We start from the raw sequence: 11178 nt of genomic DNA on the forward strand, positions 1-11178 counted from the left end.
TTCAGATTGTTTTCCATGGACCATTATATGTTGCATGTTCAAGAGTCGGTAAACCTGACAATCTATTTATATGCAAAGACAATGGGACAGCAAAGAATGTTGTATATTCGCAAGTTTTACGTAGTTAAAACCATATATATATATCTATCTATATTCACAGGTGGGACATAGGGACACAACTACAATGGCGCGTAACTATTATGGCGCGTAACGACTTACGCGCGCGGGGGGGCTTGGGGGGGCGCGAAGCGCCCCCACCAACTAGGTGTTGGGGTGGCGCGAAGCGCCACCCCAACAGCTAGTAGATATATAAAAATAAGTTGTCTGTGTGTGGATCTGTGGATCAGGTGACGATCCACAAAAAAGGTAAAAAACTAAAAACTAAAAAAAAAAAACTGAAAAAACTAAAAAAAGGCAAAAATTACAAAAAAAATAAAAACTAATAAAAAAAATAAAAAAGCTAAAAAACTAAAAAAACTAAAAAAACTAAAAAACTAAAAAACTAAAAACTAAAAAAAACTTTAAAAAAGGAAAAAACTGAAAAATAGAAGAGAAAAAGAAAACTAATAAAATTAAGAATAAAAAAAAAAAAAAATAAAAAAGATAAAACTAAAAAAAAAGTAAAAAGAAAAAACGAAAAAAACTAAAAAAGCTAAAAAAAAAGGTAAAAACCAATAAAAAACTAAAAAGAAAAAAAAGGAAAAAAAAACTAAAAAAACTAAAAACTAAAAAAAAAACTTAAAAAAAAGGAAAAAAACTGAAAAATAGAAGAGAAAAAGAAAACTAATAAAATTAAGAATAAAAAAAAAAATAAAAAAGATAAAAACTAAAAAAAAAAGTAAAAAGAAAAAACGAAAAAAACTAAAAAAGCTTAAAAAAAAGGTAAAAACCAATAAAAAACTAAAAAGAAAAAAAGGAAAAAAACTAAAAAAAAATTTCATCTAAAAAACTAAAAAAAACTAAAAAAGGTAAAAACTAAAAGAACTAAAAAAGAAAAAAAACCAAAAAAAAGGAAAAAAACTGAAAAATAAAGGAGAAACAATCTAAATAAATGACGACACTCAAAGAGAAAGCGACCGGGACAAAAGGAATGTCGATTAGCAATCAACAAAGCACCAGACACAGGGAGTATAAATGACGACGACCGGGACACAGGGACATAACTACAAAGGGGACGCCGGGGTGCACAGGGGGATATATAAATGAATAAAATTAAGAATAAAACAAAAAAAAATAAAAGATAAAAACTAAAAAAAAAAGTAAAAAGAAAAAACGAAAAAACTAAAAAAGCTAAAAAAAAAGGTAAAAACCAATAAAAAACTAAAAAGAAAAAAAGGAAAAAAAAAAATTAAAAAAAAAACTTAAAAAAAAGGAAAAAACTGAAAAAAGAAGAGAAAAAGAAAACTAATAAAATTAAGAATAAAAATAAAAAAAAATAAAAAAGATAAAAACTAAAAAAAAGTAAAAAGAAAAAACGAAAAAAACTAAAAAAGCTAAAAAAAAAGGTAAAAACCAATAAAAAACTAAAAAGAAAAAAAGGAAAAAAACTAAAAAAAATTTTCATCTAAAAAACTAAAAAAAACTAAAAAAGGTAAAAACTAAAAGAACTAAAAAAGAAAAAAAACTAAAAAAAGGAAAAAAACTGAAAAATAAAGGAGAAACAATCTAAATAAATGACGACACTCAAAGAGAAAGCGACCGGGACAAAAGGAATGTTCGATTAGCAATCAACAAAGCACCAGGACACAGGGAGTATAAATGACGACGACCGGGACACAGGGACATAACTACAAAGGGGACGCCGGGGTGCACAGGGGGATAAATAAATGACGATGGCGACTCAGGGAAACTAAAAAAAGGAAAAAACTGAAAAATAAGCTAAAATAAAGGTAAAAACCAATAAAAAACTAAAAAAAAAACTGAAAAAACTAAAAAAAGGAAAAAACTACAAAAAAAACTAAAAACTAATAAAAAAAGTAAAAAAGCTAAAAAACTAAAAAAACTAAAAAAAGGTAAAAAACTAAAAAAAAAAAAAAAAAAAAAACTAAAAAAAAGGAAAAAACTGAAAAATAAGCTAAAATAAAGGTAAAAACCAATAAAAAACTAAAAAGAAAAAAAGGAAAAAAGTAAAAAAAATTTTCATCTAAAAAACTAAAAAAAAAACTAAAAAAGGTAAAAACTAAAAGAACTAAAAAAGAAAAAAATAAATGACGACACTCAAAGAGAAAGCGACCAGGACAAAAGGAATGTTCGATTAGCAATCAACAAAGCACCGGGACACAGGGAGTATAAATGACGACCAGGACATAAGTAAAAAAAAAAACTAACAAAACTAAAAAGAAGGTAAAAACTACAAAAAAAAACTAAAAAGAAAAAAAAACTAAAAACTAATAAAAAAACTAAAAAATCTAAAAATCTAAATAAACTAAAAAAGAAAAAAAAAAGGAAAAAAATAAAGGACACCGGGATACAAATGACGACCGGGACACAGGGAATATAAATGACGACCGGGACACAGGGACACAACTACAACGGGGACACCGGGGGAAACAGGGGGATATAAATGACGACCGGGACAAAAAAACTAAAAAGAAAAAAAAAACTAATAAAAAAAACTAAAAAATCTAAAAATCTAAATAAACTAAAAAAGAAAAAAAAGGAAAAAAATAAAGGAGAAAAACAAAACTAAAAAACGAATGTATATACAGACCGGGACACCGGGATACAAATGACGACCGGGACACAGGGAATATAAATGACGACCGGGACACAGGGACACAACTACAACGGGGACACCAGGGGAAACAGGGGGATATAAATGACGACCGGGACACCGGGACAGGGAATGGTCGATTAGCAATCACCATCAACAAAGCTCAAGGGCAATCATTAGAATCATGAGGTATAGATCTGAATACAGATTGTTTTCCCATGGACCATTATATGTTGCATGTTCAAGAGTCGGTAAACCTGACAATCTATTTATATGCAAAGACAATGGGACAGCAAAGAATGTTGTATATTCGCAAGTTTTACGTAGTTAAAACCATATATATATATATATATATATATATATATATATATATATATATATATATATATATATATATATATATATATATATATATATATATATATATATATATATATATATATATATATATATATATATATATATATATATATATATATATATATATATATATATATATATATATATATATATATATATATATATATATTCACAGGTGGGACATAGGGACACAACTACAATGGCGCGTAACTATTATGGCGCGTAACGACTTACGCGCGCGGGGGGGCTTGGGGGGGCGCGAAGCGCCCCCACCAACTAGGTGATAGGGTGGCGCGAAGCGCCACCCCAACAGCTAGTATATATATAAAAATAAGTTGTCTGTGTGTGTGTCGAGTGAAGTCATGTTTGTGTGTTGACTGACGTCATTATAAGGATTGAGCTGTATGCATCATGAAGTTGTTTGTCAACTGATGTCATGTTTATCAACTGATGAAATTACATACCAGGACAACAGGACACACATGACGACCGGGACACAGGGAATATAAATGACGACTGGGACACAGGGACACAACTACAACGGGGATGCTGGAAGCACAGGTGGGATATATAAATGACGACCAGGACACAGGGATTGTTCAAATAGAAATTACAGACCAGGACACAGGGAATATAAATGACGAGCAGGACACTCAAAGAGAAATTACAAACTGGGACACCAGGACACAAATGACGACCGGGACACAGGGAATATAAATGAGGACCGGGACACAGAGACACATCATTAGAATAATGAGGTATAGATCTGAATACAGATTGTTTTTCCCATGGACAATTATATGTTGCATGTTCAAGAGTCAGTAAACCTGACAATCTATTTATATAAACAGACAATGGGACAGCAAAGAATGTTGTATATTCGCATGTTTTACACAGTTAAAAACATATATATATATATATATATATATATATATATATATATATATATATATATATATATATATATATATATATATATATATATATATATATATATATATATATATATATATATATATATACGTATATATATATATGTATATATATATATGTATATATATATATATATATATATATATATATATATATATATATATATATATATATATATACGCATATATATATATATATATATATATATATATATATATATATATGTATATATATATATATATATATATATATATATATATATATATATATATATATATATATATATATATACATATATATATGTATATATCTATATCTATATATATAAAAATAAGTTGTCTGTGGATCTGTGGATGGATCAGGTGACGTCATGTTTGTCCGCATATGACGTCTGAATTATTTCACACTAATGCAAAATAAGAAAAAAAAACTAAAAAAGGTAAAAACTACAAAAAAAAACTAAAAAGAAAAAAAAACTAAAAAAGCTAAAAAACTAAAAAAAAATAAATAAAGGTAAAAAACTAAAAACTAAAAAAAAACTGAAAAAACTAAAAAAAGGCAAAAAAAACAAAAAAAAACTAAAAACTAATAAAAAAACTAAAAAATCTAAAAAACTAAAAAAACTAAAAAAAGGTAAAAAACTAAAAAAAAACTAAAAACTAAAAAAGAAAAAAACTAAAAAAAGGAAAAGACTGAAAAATAAAAGAGAAAAAGAAAACTAAAAAAATATGAATAAAAATACAAAAAAATAAAAAAGATAAAAACTACAAAAAAACTAAAAAGAAAAAACGAAAAAAAACTAAAAAAGCTAAAAAAATAAAAGAAGCAAAAATCTAAAGAAGGTAAAAACTACAAAAAAAAAGAAAACAAAATAAAAAAATCTAAAAAAGCTTAAAAACTAAAAAAAAACTAAAAAAAGATAAAAAACTAAAAAAAGGAAAAAACCATAAAATAAACTAAAAACTAATAAAAAAAAATAAAAAAAGCTAAAAAACTAAAAAAACTAAAAAAAACTAAAAAAGGTAAAAACTAAAAGAACTAAAAAAGAAAAAAAACTAAAAAAAGGAAAAAACTGAAAAATAAAGGAGAAAAAGAAAACTAAAAAAATATAAATAAAAATAAAAAAACTAAAAAGATAAAAACTTCAAAAAAAAAATAAAAAGAAAAAAGAAAAAAACTAAAAAACCTAAAAAAAGGTAAAAACCAATAAAAAAAAACTAAAAACAAAAAAAGGGAAAAAATTAAAAATTTATTTCATCATAAGTTTTCAACTGACGAAATTACAGACCAGGACACAAATGACGACCGAGACAGAGGGAATATAAGTGACGACCGGGAACCTCAAAGAGAAATAACAGACTGGGACACCCGGACACAAATCACGACCAGGACACAGGGAATATAAATGACGACCGGGACACAGGGACACAACTACAACGGGGACGCCGGGGGCACAGGCGGGATATATAAATGACGACCGGGACACAGGGATTGTTCGAATAAAAATTACAGACCGGGACACTGGGACACAAATGACGACCGGGACACCGGGACACAGGGAATATAAATGACGACCGGGACACTCAAAGAGAAATTACAAACTGGGACACCGGGACACAAATGACGACCGGGACACAGGGAATATAAATGACGACCGGGACACAGGGACACATCATTAGAATAATGAGGTATAGATCTGAATACGGATTGTTTTTCCCATGGACAATTATATGTTGCATGTTCAAGAGTCAGTAAACCTGACAATCTATTTATATGCACAGACAATGGGACAGCGAAGAATGTTGTATATTCGCATGTTTTACGTAGTTAAAAACATATATTTATATCTATCTCTATTCACAGGTGGGACACAGGGACACAACTACAATGGCGCGTAACTAATATGGCGCGTAACGACTTACGCGCGCGGGGGGCTTGGGGGGGGCGCGAAGCGCCCCACCAACTAGGTGTTGGGGTGGCGCGAAGCGCCACCCCAACAGCTAGTCTATCTATATAAAAATAAGTTGTCTGTGTGTGGATCTGTGGATGGATCAGGTGACGTCATGTTTGTCCGCATATGACGTCTGAATTATTTCACACTAATACAAAAGAAGAAAAAAACTAAAAAAGGTAAAAACTACAAAAAAAACTAAAAAGAAAAAAAACTAAAAAAGCTAAAAAACTAAAAACAGGTAAAAATCTAATAACTAAAAAAAAACTGAAAAAAATAAAAAAAGGCAAAAACTACAAAAAAAATAAAAACTAATAAAAAAAACTAAAAAAGCTAAAAAACTAAAAAAACTAAAAAAACTAAAAAAAGGTAAAAAACTAAAAAAAAACTAAAAACTAAAAAAGAAAAAAACTAAAAAAAAGGAAAAAACCGAAAAATAAAAGAGAAAAAGAAAACTAAAAAAATATGAATAAATATATATAAAAATAAGTTGTTTGTGGGTTATGTCTGTCTGTCTGTCGAGTGACGTCGTGTTTGTCCGCTTATGACGTCTGAATTATTTCACACTAATACAAAAGAAGAAAAAAACTAAAAAAGGTAAAAACTCCAAAAAAAATTAAAAAGAAAAAAAACTAAAAAAGTTAAAAAACTAAAAAAAAAACTAAAAAAAGGTAAAAAACTAAAAACTAAAAAAAACTGAAAAAACTAAAAAAAAGGCAAAAACTAAAAAAAAACTAAAAACTAATAAAAAAAACTAAAAAAGCTAAAAAACTAAAAAAACTAAAAAAAGGTTAAAAACAAAAAAAAACTAAAAACTAAAAAAGAAAAAACTAAAAAAAAGGAAAAAACTGAAAAATAAGAGAAAAAGAAAACTAAAAAAATATTAATAAATATAAAAAATATAAATATAAATATAATATAAATTAGCAATCAACAAAGCACCGAGACACAAATGACGACCGGGACACAGGGAGTATAAATGACGACCAGGACATAAGTAAAAAAAAAAACTAAAAAAACTAAAAAAATGGTAAAAACTACAAAAAAACTAAAAACCAATAAAAAAACTAAAAAATCTAAATAAACTAAAAAAGAAAAAAAAGAAAAAAGGAAAAAAATAACGGAGAAAAACAAAACTAAAAAACGAATGTATATACAGACCGGGACACCGGGATACAAATGACGACCGGGACACAGGGAATATAAATGACGACCGGGACACAGGGACACAACTACAATGGGGACGCCGGGGGGCACAGGGGGATATAAATGACGACCGGGACACCGGGACACAAGGAATATAAATGACGCCCGGGACACTCAAAGAGAAATCACAGACTGGAACACCGGGACACAAATGACGACCGGGACACAGGGAATATAAATGACGACCGGGACACAGGGACATAACTACAAAGGGGACGCCGGGGTGCACAGGGGGATATATAAATGACGATGGCGACTCAGGGAATGGTCGATTAGCAATCACCATCAACAAAGCTCAAGGGCAATCATTAGAATCATGAGGTATAGATCTGAATACGGATTGTTTTCCCATGGACCATTATATGTTGCATGTTCAAGAGTCGGTAAACCTGACAATCTATTTATATGCACAGACAATGGGACAGCAAAGAATGTTGTATATTCGCAAGTTTTACGTAGTTAAAAACATATATATATATATATATATATATATATATATATATATATATATATATATATATATATATATATATAAATATATATATATAAATATATATATATATATATATATATATATATATATAATATATATATATATATATAAATATATATATATATATATATATATATATATATATATATATATATATATAAATATATATATATATATATATATATATATATATATATATATATATATATATATATATATATATATATATATATATATATATATATATATATATATCTATATTCACAGGTGGGACATAGGGACACAACTACAATGGCACGTAACTAATATGGCGCGTAACGACTTACGCGCGCAGGGGGGCTTGGGGGGGCGCAAAGCGCCCCCACCAACTAGGTGTTGGGGTGGCGCAAAGCGCCACCCCAACAGCTAGTATATATATATATATATATATATATATATATATATATATATATATATATATATATATATATATATATATATATATATATATATATATATATATATATATATATATATATATATGTATATGTATATATATATATATATATATATATATATATATATATATATATATATATATATATATATATATATATATATATATATATATATATATATATATATATATATTTATATATATATATATATATATATATATATATATATATATATATATATGTATATATGTATATATGTATATATATATATATATATATATATATATATATATATATATATATATATATATATATATATATATCTATTCACAGGTGAGACACAGGGACACAACTACAATGGTGTGTAACAACTTACGCGCGTGGAAGCAGGAAGTAGGAATACATGAACTACCTGTGTCAGATAGAGCAAAAGACCTAGCATTGCTAGAAATGGATGTATCCACTGCAGAATTTGCCAACAAATCAGCAATTCCATTATAGTTTATATCCTGATGACCTGGAAGGTGTTGAAACTAGATGATAATATTTTTCTGTAGTAGGTCAAAGAGAAGGCTCCAAAGGCAGTACAGATCTGAGTCAGGTGCTTATTTGTGTATCTTTGAAATTGACTGGAAAGCTGACTTTGAGTCTGAGAAGACAACCAACTTTTATGATAGTAGGGATTAACTACCTTAAGTGTCATAATTATAGCTTTAATCTCAGCACTCAGAATGGAAGATCTGTCTGGCAGCCTTGTACAAATAATAAAAGAGTAACTTGAGATTGTTGCAGCTGAAGCAGCTTTGGACCCCTTTACCAAACCATATGTATAGATTTGTAGAAAATCAGGGTAATCATTTAAGACTTTCTGTCTGAAAACTAACTTATCTGAGTGGGGAGAAAACTTGACTTCTTATCCATTATAATCTCAGTGCTTACTTGAATAGGATTAAGTTTCCATTTTGGAGGCTGAAGATATAAAATGTAACTCATTGTATCACTATTTAAGTTGGAAGCTAGTTCAGTGAAAAGAATCCAAGAGCAGATATGCCATCATTTATTCATTGATCAATTATTACCAAACATTTTTGGAAAATGCCTTCTGCTTGACCAATTGCTTGTTTAGGATTTGTAAAGAACATAAAAAAAGGCATCAAGTGGTATGTTCACATTATTGGTAAGTCAGTTATATGAACTGTCATAATTTTACTGAAAAAATTCATCTGTATGACTTTATTGAGGCTTCCTTAAAAGAATGAAGAACAAAAAGGAATATGAATGAACCAATGTACTCTTTAGGCTATATAACAAAATGAAGTAGACTGTCATACTTATTTATAATAAATAAGGTAAAAAAAAAAAGTAGGCTAATATGTATGGCTTTATTGATACTTACTAAGCAGAACAAACCATAAAAATCCATATAGGGCTATATATAGCCTATTTTGTACATATATAGGCTATATATACTTTAATAGAATTTAGAGTGCCAAAACCATATAGGCAAGTGTTTATTCTCCTGCCTTTGAATTATTTGTCTTTACTGTTTTTATTGTTTGGTAAATGATGACTTATACTTATTGACGACATGACTGCCTGTCCATGGATTATTCTTTATGGTTGATTGTGTATGGCTATGCTGTTTGACCTATGTGATTGTATGGATGAGTAGGGTTAAGGCCTCATTCAAGTGCTGGTCTATATTAATCACTAATTTAGGAAAACCGTCTTCCTTTTCTCCTTCTGTCTTCTTTTTTTTTATGTGTTTGTGCTGTTGCATTGGTGATTTCTCTTTTTGTTATATGTGTGTGTGTGTGTGTAGCTTTACTGATGCTTGGTTTATAAGGTTAAATGACAATAGGCTACTATTGTACTAATGTAGGCTACAGAAACATTTTCAATGTTGTGAAATGTAGGTAACCCTTCAAGAAGCATAGCTTGGCTTCATGATAATCCTTCTCAAGACTATTTATACATAAAAAAAATTAGCCCACCTAATAAACATGAGATTTAGGCAGCTTACCAAACTCAGCTATGCATACTGTCTACTGATTTAGGCAAAATATCTAGAACAATTCTTACACTTGATTATTGTTTCAGCACAAAACTTAGAGTACAACTACGTGAAATTTGATTTTAAGAAAAACCATTCCACTAAAGGGTAATTCCCTGGAAATTCCGAATCTAGAGGCAAAACGAAGAAATGATTTATATGATTAGCGGCGATATGATAAAACTGATGATAAAGCATGCGAAAAAGAATTTAAATTTTACGCCTTAATGATCATTCAACCTTCCGTAACAGTTTTTAAACTGGTTTGGTTCATTCCCTATAATTTTTTTTTTTTTTTTTTTTTAAATTATTATTACCTGTTCAATAGGATTTTTAGAATTGCCCCATTTATCATTTTAGACATATTTTATCGACATTTGGTTGTATTGTTATTGGTTATAATGTGTAAAATTTGTATTAATTTTTATTATTGTGTTGTATATGTATTTTAATTGATGTTTGACAATGTATAGTTGCAGTATTTTGATTCCCGTTTTTCAACGCAGACAGTTGCTGCAGGCAAATAACCCCCCTCCATTAGCAAGTCAAGCGATACTGTTCTGGCTCAGTGAATAATGACTAAGTGACACCCAAGCAAGCTAGTGATCATAAAAGGCACAGAGCAACTGAGTGATACGAACGCATATGACCTATTGGTCGAACGCGTCAAACCCCAAACAACAACAACAACAACAACAGTTTTTAAAGAATATAAGATTTAAAATTTATTTCATATAACGCTTCAGATTTTAACTATAGTAGCAGATGTAAATATGGAAACACATAATTTTTCCATTCTAACCACTATCTTAGTCACTAACACCTCTGCTTAATTTTCTTGATGAAGTTGGCCAGGTGACGTCAGAACCAATGAATAATTAATTTGCGCCATGCCGGGGTAGGCTTCAATTAACTGTAGGTAATTAAGACATGAATCCTGAAGCCCAGAACACTTGACCTCTTTCCTCTGGAGTAGGCTGACAGTACTCCAATATTTGATGATAACTTGATGGAAGTTAATAAGCTCTACAA

At 28.8% G+C, this 11178-nt stretch overlaps 1 protein-coding gene across 4 annotated transcripts in view; it reads right to left on the reverse strand.

Moving 5' to 3' along the window:
* The window catches only part of LOC136029146 (proto-oncogene c-Rel-like), a 62646-nt gene extending 52298 nt beyond the window's left edge, over positions 1–10348 (reverse strand). The window contains exon 1 of one of the 4 annotated variants that reach the window (XM_065707240.1): positions 10176–10321. The gene's annotated coding sequence lies outside the window, so the exon portion shown is untranslated. Of the gene's footprint in view, positions 1–10116 lie in introns of all 4 variants that reach the window. The other 3 variants (XM_065707241.1, XM_065707239.1, XM_065707238.1) reach the window with 3 other exon arrangements.
* Positions 10349–11178: the final 830 nt, after the last annotated feature.

Source organism: Artemia franciscana, chromosome 7 (genome assembly GCF_032884065.1).
Source record: "Artemia franciscana chromosome 7, ASM3288406v1, whole genome shotgun sequence".
Taxonomy (NCBI): domain Eukaryota; kingdom Metazoa; phylum Arthropoda; class Branchiopoda; order Anostraca; family Artemiidae; genus Artemia; species Artemia franciscana.